General features: G+C 36.3%; 1 long non-coding RNA gene across 1 annotated transcript in view; it reads left to right on the forward strand.

Annotated features, from left to right (window-relative positions):
* Positions 1–24,427, forward strand: part of LOC311075561 — a 50,177-nt gene that overhangs the window by 14,152 nt on the left and 11,598 nt on the right. The window contains exon 2 of the long non-coding RNA XR_014604518.1: positions 9,202–9,361. This is a non-coding gene — a long non-coding RNA (uncharacterized lncRNA). The remainder of the gene's footprint in view (positions 1–9,201; positions 9,362–24,427) is intronic.

The following is a 24,427-nucleotide window of genomic DNA, read 5'->3' on the forward strand; positions in this document are numbered from 1 at the left end:
TCTTTCTAGTTATGTTTATTGTATTGTTTTGTTTTTTAAAGGTGAAACACTATGGGTTGGCTGTCACAGAGCAGGCTGGTGTGTGTCCCTCTCACATTTGAAATGCGGGGACGGGTGAGGAGAGATATGCACATACAAAAAACAGGGTTTATATCTTTCACCAGCATCTCTTCTACAGGCCAAAGCAGAGAGAGAGAGAGAGAGAGAGAGAGCGAGCAGAGAAATCAGAGGGGGAGAGAGCATGACAGAGTAGGTTGCCATTCTGTCACCTCGACCTCTAAACACAGAGTGTATCAAGCTCCACTGCCTTACTTTCACACATTCACACACACAAACACACTCACAGACAGCGACTACTGCATCTACATAACCACTGAAGCATTTCACATATTAAACTTCAGTTTCACATTCAAGTCTATTCCTATTCAAAGTTTTGTTAGGCTCACTTTTTTTGTCACATTTGTGTAATTCTAAAACTTATTGGCTGTTACCCAGCAAATGTAAGGGTGGCGAGTTTATTCGAGTTGTATGGAGATGACAGAATGAGGGATGTATAAAGAAATCACACAGAGACTCTAGTGTTATTTCAGCTTCATGCAAAAAATGTATTATATCCTCAGTCGAAGATATTATAATAAAGATATTACTGCAACGTTATTTTCAAATATTCAGTTAATTTAAAAAAAATAATTATAATTTAGATTTTAATTAGATTTAAATATAATACACCAATTATTTACACATATAAAAAAAATAAAAGAAGAATTACATAAGAATCAAACAATCATTTAAAGGAATAATGGTAACACATTAAAGCATAACATTAACTAACAATAAGTAATACATTTTTTACAGCATTTATTCATCCTTTGTTAGTTAATAAAAATACAACTGTTCATGTTAGTTCACAGCGCATTAAATAATGTTAACAGAAATGACGATCTAAAAAATGTAAATGCAAAAATAACATTAAGTAAGATTAATAAATGATGTAGAAGTTTTGTTCATCGTTAGTCAATGTTATCTAATGTAGTTAACTAATGATATCCAAATAAACATTATTGTAAAGTGTTACTGGAATACTTTTGTATTGTAAAAACACACTAATATAATAAATGTAATAATATATTCATAACTATTATAATAATAATTAATATAATATTGTGGTCGCGGTTCCAGGAAACAATAGCGTAAATTGAAAGTGGACTGAGACCTGGTCTAAAATGAACCAAAAATCAACATAACAAACCTGTCAACACCAGAAAACCAGGATTATGTTTTTTTTGTTTTTTTCAGCATGATTAATAAACTCTGTTTGAAAGCATCATCTAGATAATATAATAGCAATTTATGAGTTAGCATACCACACACAAATATGCAACACAATCAACACTTGTTATGAACACAACACTCCATCGAAAATAAAAGATGCCACTTTTGAACCGGTGCAGAAACTCAATCGGACCTTGTAAGACGATCGTGGCCCAGTTGTCCTTGAATTGAGAGTGAAAAAAAAAAAAAAAACATAACCAGCCTCCCGAGGGTGTCCACATGCAAACTCATCCTTTCTTTTCCCACCATCATCGGCTTCTTTTTCTCTCACGCTTTGCCTCTCAATCCCTCTCTCTCTCTCTCTCTCTGATTTCCCACAAGCCTCGGGGGCAGACGGAATGTCAATCAGCACCATGTGCTGATAAATTAGCACAAGTGTTTCTCTGATACACTGTACCTCATCCCGACACATCGGATAGAAATCTGCACAACGCTGACAGTTGACTGTCTCTCAGGCCAAGCCGAACACAAACACACATACTATTAGAGGAGAGAGAACAGCGGCAGATCCAGGAAAATTCTCAAGATTTCATTCCACTGAGAAGCTAAGAGCAAAAATAGAAATTGCTTCCCCCTTTCTTTTTGTTTGGGGGAGCACTTTTACGGTGGTGTTTGTGTGTGTGTGGATGGTACAGGGTCCTTTCATTACAAGTGGAGGCAGATCTTATTACCTGAAGTAGTATACAGACATATGTTTCTCATGAAGGGCCTTAGCGAGTCAAATGAATTCTCTGAAGTTACATGGCGACTGCTACTCTTCTCTTTGAAATTGGGCACACCGTGCTCCATAATCAATAAGTCAAGCTATCACACACACACACACACACACACACACACACACACACACAACAGACCCCGTGGCATTTTAGATGAAAAACTTCAATTTACTTTATAATAAATTCAGATTCACTTTGTAAATTGGAGACAAACCGAAAAGCATTAAACTATGCAAAATCGAAAAGTTTCCACACTGGACTTGTGGCGAAAGAAGAAAGGAAGTACACGAGGTCCCCGATATTTACATGTTCGGTGCTTTAGTGGAGGCGGCAGACGGACATGCTCGATGAATCTTTGCTTCGGTCTGAAAATAATTACTTACATCATGGTTGGGTGCCAAACTGTGCCACATCCCTTCTGAAATTTCAAAGCAATGGTTGTTACTTTAAAAGTAAACTAGTTATTAAGCCAAACTAGATGTGAGGCCTGCTGGTTTTGTACAAGAAAAAGTTAATTTGTTGATAGGAATAATAAATATTAATTAAAATATTACTACTGCAGACAAATTTTCTAAATAAATGTATTGTTATTGACATTATTCGATTTTGAATTATTTTACAAGCAGTTATTTAATATATTTATAATATAATAAACAACTTATTAAAATAAACAATAAAAAGTAAAGATTGATTAAAAGATCAATTTATTATTATTAATATTTATTCAATTCTGAAGCCATTATATAAAATAGTATATTTATAATATAACAAACAAATCATTTTATTAATGTAAAGAATTAAAAAAAAGGATCAAATAAGAATTAGTAGAAATTAGTAGTAAGAACCAGTTACTTAAAAAGAATAAAAATAAAAATAATTTTAACAGTAACAATATTGTGGTTCATGTATACTCTACGTTATGGGGACAAAATCTAAAAGTGCAGAAAGTTTTCTGTGAGGGTTGTGTTTAGGGGATAGAATTTACAGTTTGTACAGAATAAAAATCATTATGTCCCCATAAAATTGAAACCCAACAGGTGCTCTTGGTTCCAGGAAACAATATAGTGTGAATCAAAAGTGGACTGACACCTGGTCTAAAAATGGCCAGGCCATTGAGCTAAGTCCAGGGTCAGTGTTATATAATATTATATAATAATAATCATAATAAATCCTACTTATAATCATCAGTATAGAAGCAGCAGCACAAAGATAATTTGCTGTAATAATACTTGATAACTGTGACACTTCCAGGACAGGTGTGTGTGTGTGTGCGTGTGTGAGCGTGCGCGTGTTGAGCTATTTATGGTGGTTGTTGAAACTCGTGCTGAACATGGCAGTGCGGATACCATCCGATACAAACTCCTGGCAGCAGAGACTTTGATTCGCAAATCGTCTCTTTTTTGCATGACATTTATATGCTCTCCATGAAAACTGACACATGTTGCCAAGACAACTGTGATGGCTCAGCACCATGACAACAAAGCAAAACACTGACGGTGCCAAAGAAGAGTGGGAAAAACCCCCCAAAAATGCCAGAAATTTCAGCAAAACATTCAATGTGTGTCAGCGAGAGACTAGAAGTGAAAAGACATGGTAGGATAAGGCTGAAGATTCATTAATTCTCAACCTGTTAGCTACATTTAAGGGAAGAACCTTCCGGGTGCAATAATCTATAAGATCAAGCTAAGTGCTGCATCTGTGAGGGAACCCGATCTCCCGGATCAAATAGCAGCAATTAAGATGTCAAAATGGTGGGCTAATTGTGTTCAGACTCATTAACAGATCTGAAATGCAGGGTAACAGGATACAAAAGAGGAGAAAATAGTTCAAAGAAAGCCTTAAGTGTTGCCATGAAGTCAAATCTCTCATTATACCAGATTGTAATTAACTGTGGAATAAAGAAAGCTCAGTTAAGGAGGACCACCGCCAGGACATGGTAAACAATTTAGTCTTGAAAAAATGTGCAATTGATTTTGCACAGTCTCAGAATTGTGTGTCTTCAATTTCGTCTAGTCATTTACAAAAACAAATGCCTCACCTTCTATATGCATACATCCCGACTACATCCCAGAAACAAGAGAAGACGGTTTATCTTGCCGCATTTCCTCATATATTTCCCAAAAGTCCTTTTAGGAAGTCTCTAACAATACAAAAGCACATGCTCTGGCTACAAGTCAATGTCATTTTTTGTCACCTTGTAAATACTGACATATTTCAGAGCTTTTTTTTGCCATATATGAGGTGGAGAAAGCGCAGATGTATCTAAAGGAAAGACCAGAGGAGAAGTGTGAGCTGTCTGCCACTAATGCTACACAAAACTGTCTGCTTTTCAGTTCAGGGTTCCCATTTCAACTTGAAAGCAGTGCAGATTGTGCCTTAAAGTTAATGCCGCCATCGGAATGCTAATGGCGCTGAATTTTCTGAGCGTCAGAATCATTTCCTCGTCTGAACCGGTGCACAATCCTGTTGATTTAGTAGAGTTTTTCAAGGGCGTGCCAGATTTTGAGATCCAGCGAAACAGGACTGTGCATCAGTCAGTGCTTCTTTAATTCACATAAAACAAAGATTTACTTCCACTGCTTCAGGACATGTTGCTGATAAATACATTAAACACTTCTGAGAAAAATCTAAGAAACCTGCTTGTAATGAAAAAGTGCTATGACAAAACAGCAAAGTGGAAGTGGCACCTGTAAGGTGAAGAGGGTTTGATTCACTGTAAAAAAATAAAATAAGTTGCTGCCTTAAATTTTTAAGTACAATCAACTTGGATGTTTAAGTGATTTCAACTTAAATTACATTAAGCTGACTTGAATCTTGTATAACTTATTAAAAAAAAGTAGAAAATTGCTTAACTTATTTTGATGAGCTAAAGCAATGTAAAAACATACGTTGTCATAACTTTTTGATCATATATTTTTTTACAGTGTACATAAAGCACAGATCAAATGAGCTTAATGTAGATGGGTCCATAAAACATGTTCACATATGACATTTTTCTCCATCTCTCCTACTGTTTTGTCTCCCATTTTATTTTTCTTCAAACACTTTATTGCCTTCCAGCAAAGGCAGCTTTAAAGGGATAGTTTTAATAATATATTTTTTTAATCTGTTCCTCATACTAAAAAATTATGACTTTTCATGAATATAGCACATGAGTCGTGTTATTTTTATGATGTTTTATAGCAATTTTTCACAAAATTGTGAAGCTTGACTGACCCAGCCCCCATTTTCATTTTTAGTTAAATGCTGAAATAAAATAATAAACAGTAGATGAAAAACTTTAGTAAAAGTACTAAAATTACAAAAACTGAAATTTAAAAGCTAAATTAAAAACTTAAAAATGACAAACGCACATAACAATATGACTAAAACTTAAACTAAAATGAAAAATAAAAAAGCTAATTCAAAAAATGTATAATTTGTATATAAATGATACTAAAAGAACACAGTGGGAAACAACAGGCAGAATATTCTTTGGCGTTCCACGCAACAAAAAAAGAATCATATGCACTGTAAAAAAAAAAAAAAGATATGATTAGAAGCTATGACAACATGTTTTTACATTGCTTTAACTCATTAAAATGATAAGTTAAGCAATAGATTATAATTAAGCAATTAAACAAGATTTAACTCATTTTAAGTCTGTTTAATGTAATTTAAGTTGAAATGACTTAAATATCCAGGTTGATTGTACTAAAGGCAGCAACTTTTTTACAGTGTGGACTTGAAATTACATAATCAAAACTAAAAGATGAGATGATAAAATAAAAAAATAAAAAATGTGTGTGTGGTGGGGAGGCTATCCCTTTTAAGTGTTCTTAGTCTGGGAAGTTCATGAGTCATGTGTGAAAGATAAACTCCACTGAACTCTCAAAACAATCAAATGCACACATAAACACCCAATGCGGTAAACGTACTGCTGAATTAAAACAATTATGCCTCCAGGTTCTCGTAGCCTGACTCCTGATCAGACGAATCCCCTGCAATCGCTAGCAGATGTTGAAGTAGCCACACAGATACATCCAGCTCCAAATTAAGCTCATTTAGCTCATTTCATTTCCATGCAGGACTCACAGACACTGATGCGCGGCGAGGGTTTGGGGAAACCCATGTTAAGCCCGTCATTAAGAGTGTTTAAGGTGGACTAAGTAAGGTGGAACAGCAATGACTAGTGTGACAGCTGACATGAGAAATAATAATAATGTCCAGGTGCTTGAGGAGGTTACACTGATCAAAGTGTGCATGTGACATGAGGAAGGGAATAAGTTGGAACATATCTAATACGTGAGTTCAGCTCAGACCAGGGCAATCAGCAATTATAGGGAAGGTTTTAGTGATGGCAAATTGCATTACCATTTAAGAGCAGAGCGAGGAAAATATCCAGCCAGAAGAGTTTCCAACGAGACTCAGATTAGGTTTCAGTTATTGATTTTTGTTTTAAACTGATACATTAGTGAACCTAATGCTTTAATAATTTCAAATAAACTGTCCTTCCCCAAAGTCTTAATGAGCACCACTGACTAAACGCCAAAGTTATGAGTAACATGTACGTGTGTGTTTTAAAAGACACTTAAATGGATTGATGAAAGAAAGAAAGAAAGAAAGAAAGAAAGAAAGAAAGAAAGAAAGAAAGAAAGAAAGAAAGAAAGAAAGAAAGAAAGAAAGAAAAAGAAAGAAAGAAAAAGAAAGAAAAAGAAAGAAAGAAAGAAAGGTGACGTACTTTGTATAATTTAAATTAAAACTGATGTGATTTTTGGTATAAATTGTCTGGATTTTTTAAAACCAAATATATCCAACAAAATCTGTTGGAAAAGTATCTTTTAGTCATAAAATAATAGTGGGACACAATATAAACCAATTGCATCGTGTTTTTCCTTGTCTTTTGTATTGCATTATAACATACAGAAAAATATTTTTTAACACATAAAACTTCTAAACATCTGTCTAATAGAGTTCCTAGTGTAATGCAAATAAAACAAAACTATTTTATGTGCTTATGAATTGATTTTCTAAATGTTCTGAATCAAAAATATCCCCAAAAAAGATTTTCCCTCATAACAGAATTTTAGGAAACTATATAAAGTGATTTTATCATTGTGTTTTTCCACTTTCTTTTGAACTCTATGGTTCATTTCATCTTTGCTTAAGTGGTACGAAATGGTAGATTTGTATAACAGACCGAAGAAAAAAAAAAGAACGCGAGAAAATGAAATGAGTTAAAAGAGGAAAAAACATTGACCATGAGCATTTCAAATGAGACAAAGTATGGACTCCTCTCTCGTTCTCTGCCTCTCTTTCTCTCCGTCTGTCTCTCACCACAAACCGCAGGCTGTTCAAGGCAACTTAGAAATCTCTTACATCTGGAAGAGTCATAATTCATGGGATTTCTCCTGACAGCCATGACAGGCATAGGGGCAGCCAGAAACAACTGTCTCCTATGTTGTGCTATTTGCACAGAGGCAGGAGAGGAGGAGCAGGCACAGGACCACATCCTTCTCCAGCAGATGCGAGCAGCGGAAGCCCTTTTATTCTTTGCCAGTTACTCCATGAATAGGCCTTAAATATTATATAGACAGTAGCTATTGCTTCCAAACAGAAATTCCGGACTGTCTGCTAAGCTGGAAAGCACATGAGGGTCCATTGTTCTAATGCAGAGGTCACGCCGCGCTCTCTGCCCGGTTATTCATCTCTAGGATTTCTCACATGTTGGACGGAGATTAATGATTGGAGCTGCACCCCACCGTGCATGAATACGATATCATCCTTTGGCCAAGGATTGGCTTTTTTTTTTTTCTCTCTTTTTGGGGGGTGAAATTTATACCGAGATCAGGCTGTGTTCGTTTTAAAAATGGCCAGGCAGGGAATGGTAGGAGAACTGCTGAAATCACAACAGTTGGTGGTGAAGTCCAAACCAGATCCAAACAAGGTGCTACTACCTCTGAAATCATTTATAAACCCTTATGGCATTTTAATGACATTTTCATTCTTTCACTGAACACAAAATAAGCTGTTTTCTTTTCCATACAGTGAAGGGACTATATGAGCTTTAATGCTTTTTTTAAAGACCCATAGAAGTAGTCCATACAAATCTTATATTAGTTGGGTTAGTTCACCCAAAAATGAAAATTATCCCATAATTTACTCTTATCCGTGTATGACTTTCTTCTTTCTTCAAGAGTAGTTGCCTCTCGCGGCACAAATAAATAGGGCTGGGCAACAAACTCAAGCTCCTCTTCTCCTATATCGAAATCTTCCGACATTTCTCATTTTAGACTTCTAATTCGTGACAGGTGTTTTGTTTTGTTTTGTCCGCTTTCGTCAATACGTCATGCGTCAGGAACTCGACTCGCATACGGCCGTTACCGGAAGCCAGTGATTATAGTTTATAAAGTTAAAAATATGGACATTTATCTTACAAAAACACATCGCTTCGCTTCAGAAAGTCTTAATTAACCCCCTAGAGCCGTATGGATTACTTTTATGATGGATGCACTTTTTTGGGGCTTCAAATTCGAAGGTACTATTCAATCCCATTATAAAGCTCGGAAGAGCCAGGATATTTTTCAATATAACTCTTGATTGTGTTTGGCTGGAAGAACAAAGTCATATACACCTATGGCTTGAGGGTGAGTAAATTATGGGATAATTTCCATTATTGGGTGAACTAACCCTTTAAATATTAGTCACATATACAGAATATATTCTATAAAAAAAAAAAAAAACATTCTGAAGTGCTTTCAACATAAAAGTAGTCCATTCTAACGGTTCAAAGGAATAAAATACCTTAATGTGGTGTACAGACTAATATTTAAGTCTGAAAAAATGCAAGTTGAAATATGCAATAGAATGATGGTAAGCAGCAGCTCTGACACTCTGACATAACATCTCCTTTTGTGTTTCACAGAAGAAAGAACATGAGGGCGAGTAAAAAAAAAAATTGTGACTTTATGAACTCTATTCATGAGAAGGGGCAATTACAAGTAAGGATCACACATGGGGAAGCCCTGGCTTAGAGTTTCCATGTTGGCCTGGCTGGTTGATGTGGAGCATATACTCCCTCATGGATGATCTTTTGGTAGTGGAGTATTCTTTCCAAAAAAAACTACTTCTCTCTCTCCCCCTTTCTCTACTCTCCCTCTTTCTCTCCTTCCAGACAACCCAGCATCTGACCCTCAGGCCACAGGGGTTTAACGAAAATCCAGAGCTGCACTGGGAGAAGCAAGGACAAAAAAGCAGAATCATGCCACTAAAGAGAGCGAGAGAGCATCTGTGAGCACCTGTAAAATGTATGTAGTATAGCAGGAGGAAAAACGGTAAGTTGTCTCATCTCCTAGCAAACTAAATTTTGTCACATGACCACATATTTAAAAAGGGCCAGTCATTTACAGTTTGCTACCAACATCTGTCCAAACGAATTTATCCAGGCACAAAAGTATATAATCATAGATTCATAATTCAAAAGTTTGGGGTCAGGGATTTTTTTTTTTTTTTAAGAACACTCACTAAGACCAATTTATTTGATCCAAAATACAGTAAAAACAGTAATTTGTTACAATTTAAATAACGTTTTCCATTTTAATAGATATGAAATTATAACTTAATCCTGTCTTAATAAAGCTGAATTTTCAGCAGCCATTTCTCCAGTCTTCAGTGTCACATGATACTTCAAAAATCATTCTAATATGCTTATTTGCTGCTCAAAAAAACATCTTATTTCTTCATAATGTCACTATTGAAAACAGTTGTGCTGTGCAATATTTTGTGTGGAAACAGTGATGCATTTTTAATGAATAGAAAGTTCAAAAGAACAGCATTTCTTTGAAATAGAATTGTTTTGTAACAGTATCAAAGTCTCTACTGTCACATTTGAGCAATTTAATGAATCTCTGCTGAATAAAAGTAGTAATTTCCTTTATTAAAAAGACCCCACACCTTTGAACAGTATTGTAAATGCTATGGATGGCCAAATTTAAAATGATTTAAAAAAAAAGATACATTTAGCTAAAGACCCATGAAACATGTTAAATTAAGTTTTTATTTTTTACAAAACATTTGGGATGTTTTGTGGTAAGCTTTGCCTGTAAATGTACGAAATACGTGTCATACGAACACATCTGATGAACAGACCAGCAGCAAAGCTAAAGAAACAAAATGGATTGTGAAAAGCACTATACAAATACAAAATACTTGACAAAGAAAAAAAGGCAGCAAAATTCAAAAATTTTGCCTGTTCTTCATTTTCCATGAAATAAACAGTGCAAATGCAAAGCTCATTGCTATGGTTGTTTGTTTACTTTTCAGTTGTTCTCGGTATGGTGTTGATGATACACTTTCGGGGAAAAAATGCTAGGCTTTTTCCATCCACCTGTTGACAAATGACAGATTTTGTCTCGCCAGGCTCTAAAAAGGTAAAAAAAAAAGTCTTGTAAAAGTAGTCCATATGGGTCATTTAGTAATGTCAGAGCCATGACCTCGGTTAGCGATAGTTCCATTCATGTTGAGCCATGATGCTCACTAGAAGACACGTTTCACAGGTTTTCACAGATTCTGGCATTTATCCTATTCCCATTTCTTCTCTCTCCACAATCATTTCCTGTCTCATCTTCACAATGTCCATCCAATAAAAAAAGTGACAAATGTCCAAGTTGTGCATATCTTTTGTGACAATTATTGATGGCAGCCTGCTGACTGTGCATTCTGTAGATTGCACCAATTTCAGTTTGCTTATGATTAAATGTTGATGTGCTGTTGGGAAAAACACTTTGGTACTCATTATTTAAAGTGTGGTGTAGAATGGTGTAGAAACCAAGTTTACTCCAAAATTGCTAGTAAGTTTCACAAATAATAATTACAAAGAAATGGCAAGTAACACTAAAATAAAATAACTACATGAAAATAAATAAATAAATATATATATATATATATATATATATATATATATATATATATATATATATATATATATATTTATATATATTTATATATATATATATATATATATATATATATATATATATATATATATATATTTTTTTTTTTTTTTTTTTTTTTTAAACAGTGTAGTTAAATTACAGTCAAGCTACACCTATATAAAGTTAGGTTTAACATGAGCTTGCAACAAAAATATCTAATTACATTTAAGCTATTTAAGATGGTGATATGCATTTAAACATAACAGAATTGCACAAAATAATAATGGAAACAAAAACATGAATTTATGCATCTGCTCAGTAGACAAAGAATGTTCCCCCTAATGTTAGTACATTAGTTCACATTCAATAGTTCATATTTGGTTATTTTTAAAGAACGTACAAGAAACAATTCATTTTTTTAGGATTTCTTTTTTTTAAACCATAATAAACTAACATTTCCAGAACGTTTTCAAACCTAAAGCAATCGTTCTATTTCATTCATTCATAAATAAATAAAGTAGATTGGATGGATGGATGGATGGATGGATGGATGGATGGATGGATGGATGGATGGATGGATGGATGGATGGATGGATGGATGGATGGATGGATGGATGGATGGATGGATGGATGGATGGATGGAGTTAGAAGCACAACAAGCAAGGACTGATCATTGATCATGACTGAAATCATTTTTTGAACAGATTCTTTTAAGCTGTCCGAACTAAATTAGAAATTGTGATTAACACCTCAGTTTGCTCAACTATAAAACTGTTTACATGATATAATGTGATATAAAAACAACATAGTGCTCCCAACTATTAGAAAAAATATTTTAAAATATGTCACGCTATTGGAAAAGTTGGTAATGTTGCTACTTTAAGTTAACTTCGCCCCAACAATTCTCCACCTCACACCAGTTGGCCGCATCATTACCAATCATTATTTTGTATTTGGAAAGAAAAAGAGAAGGAATGAATTACATAAGCTGAGTTTGCACCTTTCATTTCAGTGTTCTGGTGAGACAATGCCACTGTAAGGAACTGCAGACAAATTCGTGAAGACGCATCTATTTCAAGATCAAACACAAAACCAAATAATAAGAATGACGGCAAATTGACAAACACGCTCCCCCTCGAACGTTACCTATTGACTTCTGTTTTAAAAAACAAAAGCGAGCGAGCCGTAAAATACGAGCGCACTTTTAAGATATATGACAGATTCAAAAACGGGCGTGCTGTGTTTTGTAGAAAGATGACATTACATTTGTTGAAAAAAATGTGAAGGATCTTTTCATGGGAGAAGAAAAAAAAGAATGAAAACAAAACAAAACGGAAAGCCTGTGATCACTGTGTGTTTGACATCGCTGAAGGTGTTTTTTCTTGACATAAGAAAAGGGAAATGAATATGTATTCAACATACACACACACACACAGAAAGAAGGGCTCAGGGAAAATAGTGAAAACTAATGCTGAAATGTTGGTTTCAGTATAAATATCTGCTTTAATTTTGCATCAGATATGGAGGCGATGACGGGTTCAGGCTACGGAGTCTGCTGCTGATTTGTATGTTTAATGCGCCGCATATCTCTTCCTTAGATACACTGCCTGTGTCATGCTTAAAACAGCTGCAGGTGAGCAAGGCAAATGAAAGAGGAAAAAAGGTATTTCCTCTGCAGATATACACAGCTACTTTAGCTCTCTCTCTCTCTCTCTCTCTCTCTCTCTCTCCTTCTCTGTCTGAGCCCGTTTTCTCCTGTGAGTTTAATGTGTTGGCTCACATCACACAAATGCACTGTGTACGCCATAACTCTGCCTGGGCCTCTCGATCTCGCGCCCCACGCCAGGAAATTAGCTGTGGCATTTCCAAGAAAAATTCCTTCTAATAAAACGGCTCGAGTAAATAAATAAACAAATCAGTGAAATATTTATGCAGCACGCTACGTTTAAAAACTGTGCCAGGCAGGCAAAAGTTGATCCACGGTTATTTGCCTTATCGGGGAATATCTCAACAATCTCCTGAGGATATTAACCAAAATACCGAGATGCTTTGCTTTCCCAGCTGCTTCGATACGTGATGTCTGGATATTTGTCATGTAGTTTATATGTTATATCTTAAAAGAAGAATGAAATTAACACTGCAAATCATACCGCGAATGGGCCAAAGCTGGAGTCGGCGTTGGCAGAGCGGTGAAAAGTCGAGTTTTGAGCGCGTTTAAGTCTCAGATGTAGGTGTGATTCAGTGCGAAGGGTCGACAGCAGAATGTACCCCTGTGGGAACACACACACACACACACACACACACACACACACAAACCATTACTGGCACCACAAGGACAAAATCACACAGATGAAAATAGCAGATTCGGCATAAACATCTCCATTCTCGCTGCTATATGCAGCGACCATTCCTAGCCATCAAATTGATATGCATTAAAATAAGGCAGAGTGCTTCTCTGCCCGTCTGTTTTGATTGGCAAATTTATTTGTTGAATCATTTTGATTACTGTGAGCGCCCGGTAGCGAAACCAAGAAAAACGGCCGAGTGCCGTATTAACGCGAAAGCAAAGTGGCCATGGTAATGTTATGGCGTTCCCATGTATAGAATCGCATGCATTATAAAGCCTATGACAGGGTCATGCCAGTCACAGGCAAGATGGGGAAAGGTCATAAAATAAAGCATCACATGGTCTCGCTTTATTTTCAGCTCTTTTTCAGTAATACTGCAATTGAAGAGTTTCGTTGCAAAACGAGATATATCCATTTTGAGAAATGTTGGTTATTTGACATTATTATTTAAGACATCAACAGTCAAGTTCATTCACAATTTTTTGTACATTAAACTATTACTTGAGCTCAGTGAAGGCCAGGGACACAATATTCTTCAAATCCAGGATATTTATTATTTAATTTTATGTCCATAAATAGTTCATAAATAAGTCAAAAACCATGCCAAAATGCAACATATTTATCTTAACATTGTCAAACATCTTAAATTGGTTAAAAAAAAAATACATCATAAATATATGGAATAGTATATACAAAGATTGATTAATAATAATAAGATTCTGAGTTAGTTTTGGCCAGAACATACACAACATATTTTTTATTTTTTTTTATTTTTTTGCAAAACGCTATATATCCACCATAGGCTATATTCTACTACTGTAATACCATTGAAGAAATCTTTTGGATCATCAGTGGGAAAATTAACAATAATTTATCAATTAATCGTAAATATTCATAATATTCAAAAACATAATGCCATAATAAACATAATGTGACTATGGCGTGTGCCAGTAATCCAGGGCAGTCCCTGAATGAAAAGGTCGGATAACAACGTACGGACGTCTGTGTGCTTGTGCTTCACATAGGGACAGTGGGCATTAAAAAAAAAAAAAAAAAAAAAACACCGTTGCGCTGCCTGGCTAGCTGAGCTGTCAGAGCAAACAAACTGCAGGATGTTTATCGTTTCAACCATCCTTAAACAGCTTCGGACTATTTGTGATTAGTTACAATTTAGATAAGTAAGATTAAGTTAGTTATAGATAAACGACTTGTAGCTTGTTACAGAAAGAGTGGAGGCTCCTTCCACACCGCTGCTGAAAACCAAACCTGTATGATCAGATCCATAACGTTAGCTTGACTCTGAAGCTTTGATTCTCTGACTGACAGACAGCTGTTGATCAGTGACGTAGCCTACGTGACTGACAGCTCGCCGCCTACAGTATAAACAATTAAATGGTAAACGTTTTTTAGTTAGCCTATTGAATCCTCTTTTTAAAAATATATGTTTTATGTTTTGATATTATCGTTAAATCACTGAGCAAACTCGGAGCACTTCACCGGCGGTGACTCTCTCCTCGCTTGACATCCTGAGCTCGCGCAGCATCCTGAACGTTCTATAGCCTAACCGTTATATCGCACTTTGTAAAGAAACTGGGCTGGCGGATATCGCGTTTTGTGAAAAAATACATTTTGTAGTAGGCTTAAAATGTACATTTTTAAATCTTATTAATGGCAGCAATTCACACATAGATTAAGGTACATCTGAACAGTGATTTCCAATAATAAAATCCAAATGTCAAAAAATGGCGTTTATCGCGTTTTGCAACCGAACTCTTCAATTCCACTGCGTACAAATACTGAATGATTTGCTCTTGTGTAACTAAATAAAATAACAAGAGGAAGTAGGTCTAACGCCCCAACTTCTATTCACTTACATGTGTTTCTTCAACTATGAGCTCTTTTATGTCTCACAAATAGATTTTTATTAAACAGATTTTTTTTTTTTACGTTTTGTTATATGAAGATCAAATCAAAACAGTCATGGGATCATTTATTTTTGCTACTTTTTACCATTTCCCAGCAATTTTAGAATAAGAAAATCCATCATAAAAGTATCATCAGTTTCAAATGTGAACAAACAGTGCAATTAAAAACAATTTCAAAATCGACTTTTTTTTAAAACTCTTAATGTATTTTACACACTAAACATTGAAAAAAAAATTGAAGCACACTTTGTGCTTATCATACTTTTAAACATAATAATTGAGATTATTAAGAAATGTTTTACACAAATTATTAAAGTTGTGTTATAATTTCCATCACAAACAATTTCCCCCAATAATGTTTTTTTTTTTCCTCCACTCAAAAGTTAATGTACTAGTTTACCATTGACACTGGAAAAGAAAACATAAAAAAGAAGGTAAATATCAGAATATTTTGTATGGTGCATCATTTCCAATTAAGCTGCAATTCCACAAAAGTATGCAAAAATTGTGAAAATGGTACATAAAATTCTAACCATAAAATAAGCCTTAACAGTCAGCCATTTTATTCCAAAAATGTTTAAGATGTTTCCATCACATAATACAATACACTTAAAGAGGCTATATGAAGAATTCAGAAACCCTTTTTATTAGCGACACTGGTGGCTGTCAAATGAATAGGATGCAGAAGAAAGTTTAACCCGCTTACTTTAGCAATAAAAATGTAAAAAAATCGTTTGTTTTTTGATTGTTTTGAAAAATTTGATTGTTTTCGTTACAAGCTGTTCACACATTGGAAGAAAAAAAAAAGCCGCTTTAAGACATGGTAGAAATTACATTTGTTGATTCAAATTACAAATGACAAAATAATCTAGTGATACCATTATTAGACTAATTAAATAAACTTAATGTATTATAATAGAGTTTATTTTCGAAATGTCCAAGGAGGCAAAAGTGCTTAACTCTTTCCCAGCCAGTGTTTCTTTTCTTTTTTAAAGTTGGCTGTTCCACATCAGCATTTTTGATCATTTCCACAAAAATTTCATGGCCCCCAGAATATTTTGTTGTATGAATATCTGAACATGCAATATATTAAAAAGAAAGAACAGACCCTCTGCTTTAAAAAAAAAAAAAAAAAAAAACAGTTTTATTCTAGCTCCATGCATTCTTTTTTTATCAACACTTGAATATGGGTAAGTTTCATTAAAAAAGCAACATTTTAAACATTTTAAAAGCTGAGAAAATCATGTTTCAGTATCAAATAATACATCTGGATCAGATTGAGAACGATAATCAAAACATAGATGGAGTAGATCGAGTCCATCAACACCCCCTAAGGTCTTATAGCTCGTCCTGGGTCGACATTTCATTCAGTAACGTTAGGCAGTTTTGATTTATATGCTGTTTAATGTTGATGATCGCGTTATTTTACATATGCATATGATTACATATGCTATCGCTTGTTTCTGCATCTTCTTTGCCTGTTTTGATCAGGAGATTCAATACTCTGTCAGAAGATGCATAATAGCGCCCCCTACCTAATAACAGTGAAAACACAGAAAGCCGTAAAAACTCATATTTGGCAGGGAATCGCTTTCTCATAAAAGACGAGATAACTTGTCAATGGCATGGAAAGGGTTAAGAAGAGGGTGATAAGTCTGAAGACCATTTACCATTTACCATTTTAAAGACCTGCTCTCCTTTTGCCTCATCTATAGGGAGTCTAAAGCATTTCTACAGTGTGCCATGGAGCTTAAGGCCAACGCTGGTACGCAATATAGGGAAATAGTCAGATTAAGGCATTCCGTGATCTCACTCGCTCTCGTTCGTTCTTACTCTATCTTTCTCGCTCTCATCATTTGGCTCTACTGTGTCAAGGTCCATGCGGAATGGCCAGAATCTCTCTATCTATAATTCCATCCATCAGATTCAGAAGTGAGTGAGCATGAAGAGATCAAAGATGAGGGAGAGAGAGAGGAGGCAAGGCTCTGAGAGAGGGCTAATGAAGGCTGGATTGACAGTGCACAGACACCTTAAAGGCCGTGATCTCAGCATGGAGCTCATGCTGGAGAACCAGAGGGTCACTATACAAATATATAAGATTTCTATAGATATATAGAGTCCCTTAACACCCACTGTAACAGACTTTTACGATGAAAATGGAAACTTTGTTTTTATTCCATCTTTAATCACTGACTCTTGTTCATATATATCAATGACCGTTCAAAAGTTTGGGATCGTTAAGATTTCTTAATGTCTAAATCAGCACAATAAAAAAAATAGTAATATTGTAAAATAGTATTAAAATTTGTTTGGAATGTATTCCTGTGACGGCAAAGCTTTTTTTTTTTTCAGTACTGTACTGACACAATTTCAAACTGCATATATATACACACACATTTTAAAACAATCATTCTTTCTTCCCTATGCAAACACTTCATTTTCTCTCAGCTTCTACCCCATGATCAATTAATAATGCTCGAGGGAAGTAGTATGCTGTTTATTCCACAGTATTTTGTCCTCATTAATGATTTTGGTTGCTAGTTCATTAATAATTTTGACTGAGGTGATTCTTCAAGGCAATCAATACCTTGATCATACCTGACTTCAGCTTTTCCTTCAAAACTTCAGCCTTGCCTTCAAAAAAGCGCTTTGAGCGAGGTCATCCATACTCCAGCCCTGTCCCAGAACCACAACTAATAATGGAGTCTCTTATCAAGCATGCACTATAACAAACAAAAATATCAGCTTATTTGCATTTAATTATCAATAATTAAAATACAGAAAGGGATGTTGTTAGCTTACTTAAAGCATGACGTTTAAACAACCATTTTGGTTTGAATATTATGGGGCGGTACAAGAGAGCTATTTGCTTTAGACATTAATAGTCTCAATTACCCATCAAGTTGTTTTCCACTGACTTGACCTCAACTTACATTCCAAATAAACTGCAGCACAGTGGTGGTTACAGGTCCATAGGACTGTAAATTAAATAAAGGAATCCTCAATCGGCACTATAATTTTCAAAAATCGTCTTTGCACAGACACCTCGAGAATAGCACTGAAATGATACATGGCTGTGCATTGGAGGAGTTTTTGGGAAACATGGAATTTTCCTTCAATACATTAGGAGGCCTGATCATTAACGGTGGCGTGTACACATATTTTGGTGATGTGTTGCCTTCAGTAAAATGTAACATTCAAGACGTGTTTAGAAACCACTTATAAATCCTTTCTTTTGGTCAAGACCCTGCGGGAAACTTCAATAGTCTGGTCAGGCCACGAGCTGCTTTGTGGAGTCTTTTACACCGCGGCACTTTCTAATCTCTTCAGATCCGACTTGTGAGAACATAAATTACAGATTGAAAATAAATAAATACATGGAAGCATATCTATTATGTCCTAAAGCAAACGTGGGTTTGATATATAGTGGAGCGTTCATGAATAGTACAGATGAGACACTTAAGGCAAGACAAAAGCATAATAGATCGTGGCAAGAGTTGAATCAATAGACCTTATAAACGGAACGAGACTCCCACAAGATATTTTAACGGAGCCATCAAAGGAGGAGGGAAACAAATGAGCCACTAACGGAAGAGGCCATGGACCCGTGTCACAGAGCGGCCATTATTAAGATCCGCCAGTGGAAAGATGGAAAGGTGGAACGAAAAAGAGACACGAGCTGTCATACCGAAGATACTTCCAAGACGTCCTCTGCAGAAGCTTGTACGGGTGCTGAGAAGAGGAGTTGCATGTTTATAGATTTCTTTTATCTTCTCTCTCCTGCTATAATCTCCCCGAGGATATCAGAGGGGAGCATCATCTCTACCAGGAACACGGCACCCAAATCCTGCCAGACAGCCTGGGCTTTGTAGGTGGCTCTCCCCTTCATCCATGGCCTTTGTCACATACACACACCCGCCCTTTCGCTGAGCCCCCTACACGGCCAAGCCGCGAGCCCCGGCTCCTGGCTTTCAGCTCTCTCCCTGAAGTTAGCTTCAGCTACTTGATCCGGCCTCGTGTTCTTCACAGGCCCCGACATTTGCCGGGGCCTATTATCCTGGCGGGGGCCTTATCATATTCTCCCATCAGAAGCTGCAGGAGATGGCAAGAGATGGAAGTGCTTTAGACTCCCCCCTGGTCACCGCCAGTGTCACCCTTCCCTCCCTCCTGTTAAGGCGTTCCCCGCTGGCCTCTTTCTTCCTGGAGATCTCTCCAGACGCTCCAATCGCACCTTCTCTCTCATCCTTCGGCCCTCCAGATCTCTTTAAACGGCTCCACCATCTGTGGAGGCTAACCCCACAAAGGCGGGCCCATGATTAGGTTGTCAGGATTTATTAAGTTAAGAAGTAGCAAAGTTTTTCCTGACGACCTCTGAACTCTTTCTCCGAGCCTCTTCCACCCGCTTGGTTGCAATAGCTGGCCCTGACCCAGGGCTGCACACACCCAACGCTAATGAATTTGGCCCAATTCATCAAAACCTGGCAGATTTAATCAAACCGACATGAGGGATGAAGACTCTTGCGTTATTTCACACACACTTTGCTTGCGTTTGTCAGAATTAGGGTAGCCCTAAGAGGAAACCAATCAAACACTTGGAGAAAATACGTAAAATAAAAACATTCATACCAAGGACGATAACTATAATGGATAAAGTCCACACCACAAATATAACGATAACTGTAAAGTCACTGAAGAAATCATTCTAATTCTATGAGAATAGGGAAGGCCACAACACAACGACAACATCAATGGCACAAAAGGAATTATATTATTGGAATCGTTTTCAAAACAATTTTTTTCCAGCTGATGAATGATTAAAACATTAACAGCCAATCAGAATCCACCTGACATTAAAACGCTTGAGCATTTAAAGTGGCAGATGAGATGACAAAACTGTAGCACGCAGTTAGAATAAACAGACCGTTATAGTCTGTTGGTGTGGACGCTAATATAGTTATTAACATGCTTGGTGTGGTTGGGTCTTTAAAATGAGAGTAATTATGAGCTATAATTCTGGAGAAAAACATGCACTTGGCTTGGACGTTGTGAAATATTCTGGACACAATAATACTGTTCATACAGCAAAGCAAAGCAAATCTTTACGTTTAATGACAGAGCGCTGTGCCGTGGTAAATCCAATGCATTTGGTATTGATTTTTCCAACCATCTGTATTCCTCATATCTTCAGTGTTCATTATGTCACGTTAGACATCCCCCCCCCCCCCCTTCCCCAAGAGGGTCTTAGTGAGTTCTCCCCCCTCTCCTTTCTTGGCTGGTGGAGACGGTGATATCTGCTCATCGCTCAGACACCTGCTTCACGGACTCTGTGATCTCTGCCCTTCATTTCATACTGGGGATATAATTTAGTGCCAATTAGTGCCAGATGTTTGAACACTAATCACAGCAGGAATAAAAAAAAATATATCTCATGATACAAATCCGTGCACGCTATGAGGAAGGTGATTTGTGATCTAAATATAAGTGCATGTTGTCTTACTGCACTGGCAGATCTTTCACTTTTCATTTTAAACTGATAGTTCATCTGAAAATGAACATTCTGACACCATATGCTCACCATCATGTTGTTACAAACTGACTGACTGACTTCTTGTGGAAAAGAAGAGAAAAACAGAAAAGAAGATATTCTGAGAAATGTCACAGTGTTTTCTGTCCATACAATGAAAGTAAATGGGGTCCAGTGTTGCTTTGTTTTAGACCCATTTTACTTTCATTTTTTAAACATCACGCACTTACATTCAGCTGTAAGCTTTATACCTCAAAAAACATTTAATATTATTGAATTTTGATTTGATCGATTGATAACATCTGATATTCCCAAAGGTTCCCAGAGCTGAAGAGTCTCATTATCAGACTCATCTCACTTATCAGAGCGCATCTCAGAAAATCCACTGCAGTATATACTTTATATCTTATGTTTATTCAGTGCTTCTACTCACCATGTGAATTATTGAAGGAACCAGCATATGAGTGTGAGGAATGGAAACATGACCTCCAAGATCAGTAGTCCACCACAAACCAGCACTAGTACATCACTAAAGATGAGTAAAAATAAAATAATTACCATTTAAAACCATGTTTTAACCATGTAGTCAGCAAATCTGTTAAGCACTTGTGTTCTTTTGATAGCACAATGTAAATGTAATAATAACAAGAATAACCTTTTTCCAAATTCTTTAATATGTTCCTCAACCTAACGTTCAAATGTATTTTTTTTTTTATAAGAAAGACCCATTAAATTGATTAAAAGTGACAAGTTATAAAATTTGTCTTTTTCAAATATATGCCGGGCTACTTTTTAACTTTCTATTCTTTCATCAAAGGATCCAGAAAAAAAGTATCACAGTTTACACAAAAAATATTAAGCAGTAAAAGGTTTTAAACTGATAATAATAAGAAATGTTACTTTAGCAACAAATCAGCATATTATGATTTCTGAAGGATCATGTGACACTGAAGACTGGCGTAATGAATGTTGAAAACTCAGCTTTGCCAACTCAGGAATAAATGACATTTTAAAATATATTAAAATAGAAAACAATTATGTTAAATTGTACCAATATTTCACAATATTACTGTTTTTACTGTATTTTTGATTAAATAAGTGCAGCCTTGGTGAGCATAAGAGACATCTTTCCAAAAAGAAATTAAAAATCTTACTGACCCTAGACTTTAGAATGGTAATGCATATTATTGAAGCTTTAACCTCCTTCTTTAAGCAGGCACAGACTTTTCAGAAACATGACTTATCCAATACAGCAGTTACCCAGCAAAAGCACATTGTAAAAAAATTAATCAATCAAAAATCCATAAAATAAATAGCAACAGTAAGGCAAAAGAAATTTTATGAAGTTAACATTTTGTTAATCATAAGATTTTTTGAGATTTCAGACCTAAAGGGGCTTATTTGCAAATCCTAAACAAACTAATCTTCTAAAACAACCACTGAAATTGAGCATCCCTATAACAGTAACGATGAAAACTGTCCATTAAAAATAAGCAGACGCAGTCATGTTCAATTACAAATATTGTATTATCTGCACCAAACTGGGGGCTGGATTAGACTCAGATGAAGATGGAGATAGGCAGTTGTCTTTGAGAGTATGACAGGTCAGTGACTGAGCTTCTTATTAAAGGCGAAGGGGTTTAAGAAAGATGAACGAATGAGCCCTTACTGAAAAAAAGAGCAGGTGCACTTGATCTCACCATATACACCTTACAAATGAAGGAGAAAGCCATCCACTTTCAAAGCCGCCCTTATTTCATGTTTGTGTTTGCTTAATCTATCGTGATGGAAGGAACATTAGCATAGAAACTAGCACTGGTTAAGGCAGGACGGAGGTCTGGATTGAGTCTCATAACTCCCCACATGTAAAATCCCTTGTCACTACACCAGGGATGAGATCTATTTTATATCCCAATTAGACTGCTAGACTGGGATGGGAAATGTCCTCTGGAAAAGAAAAAGGGTGTAGAAATGGAAGATGAGGAAAAGCACAAGAGGCCAAAAGAGAGAGAACAAGCTCCGATATTTCTTAAAAAATGCAGAAAAGTCATGGACAACAATCTCAGTCGCGCTGGCCGCCGCTGTCCACTCCGCAGTGAGATTGATGTGCTCAATCGCGAGATTTATCCCGTAATGTTTGCAATAAGATTCCAGCGCCGAGGCCCAGTTGGCCGCATCAGGCTGCCCAGAAAAAGGCAGCCCGGTCTGCCAGGGTAATTTGTCCTGATGTAGTAAATAACAGGGTATAATGAAAATACCCCTGATGCATTCAGGAGCCCTGATTGATGCGGGATGAAGGAGGCCTGTGGAGGAGAACTCCCTATCTTCACATTTACATACTCAGACCCTCTGCACAGCCACCCTGACAGCTGCTGCCAGTGCTCCACACAATTTTAAAGCAGTTATGAATTACCGCTGACCCTCCCTGCCCCCACTCAGTAGTGCAGGAGACGGAGGCATATTGAAAGTCATCAGTCTGTGGCAGTCATTCTTTTTAGCATGATGTGGTGGGCTTGGGGGCTGAAGAGAGGGGGGGTGGATTGGTTTCAATCACACACACAAAAAAAAATGGGGGAAGAGATGGATGCGGGTTACAACAACAACAAAATCCTTCTTGTGAACCAGCATATTTGCGAGTCTTTTAAATGACAAAAAAGGGGGCTGAAAAAATGCTTCTATTTTCTATTGTTTATTTTTTGGGAAGATTTAATATTCAGCATATGGAAGCTTATTTTCGCCACGGAATAGAATATAATAAAAAAATGCAATTGTGACATCTCACAATTCTGACTTTTCAGAGTTTACACCTCGGAATACACTTGTTTTTCCACAGAATTTTGAATTTACATCTCGCAATTTTGACTTTTCACTGATTTTTTTTTACTTTTTCCCCTTAGAATTCAGTTAAAATATTGCATATTACATATTCCTAACCTGACTGCATCCACATGCAGAATATTGAGGGGGGAAAAAAACTCTAAGTAATACAATATACTTCTATATCAGCAAGAATTGAAACTGTTTTTTCCTCCGCTTCCAGGCTGACTTCTGCATGCTGTACTGGTGTTGCTGTATCAATTGCTGTATCAAGCTAAAGCAAGACCGGTATTCACATTTTCAAACATACATTCGCCCTTATAGTCGCTCAAAGAGCGATAGGTCGATCATGTTCATTTTTTGCTAATGCACGTTCCTTACAATTATGTTTAATTGTGTGTATTTGCCGCCCTAAAATAAATCTCGGATAAAACATCAAAAGGCGACGTCTGAGATAAAAGGTTTTCCAAAAAGCTGCACATTTACGGTGCGGCTATAAAAAAAATTAAGGCAAGGAATATTTGCTGATTTTTTCCCAATCAACACCACTGTTTGACACTGTATGAAAATGTATGTAAAGTTAAGGGTGGTTAGGCTCACTAATCAGGCCTATTCATTACAGCCCTGGCTTTCAGAGCCCTGGCCTGGCTTTTTATTAGCCACAGTGACAAGGCGATGCGAGAGGAGAAGACTACAATGAAAGGTTACAGTGATGAAATCTTGAATGCTCCTCACTCATGTATCCTTTCGACATCTCCTCAATAATTAACCATGGGGGTGAAGGGTACGGGGGTGAAGGGTTTTCACTTTTGGCCTTTTTAGACCTTTGAAATGCATTTCAAACACAGGCCTG

The sequence above is a fragment of the Abramis brama genome (genome assembly GCF_963993115.1).
Source record: "Abramis brama genome assembly, chromosome: 24".
Lineage (NCBI taxonomy): Eukaryota > Metazoa > Chordata > Actinopteri > Cypriniformes > Leuciscidae > Abramis > Abramis brama.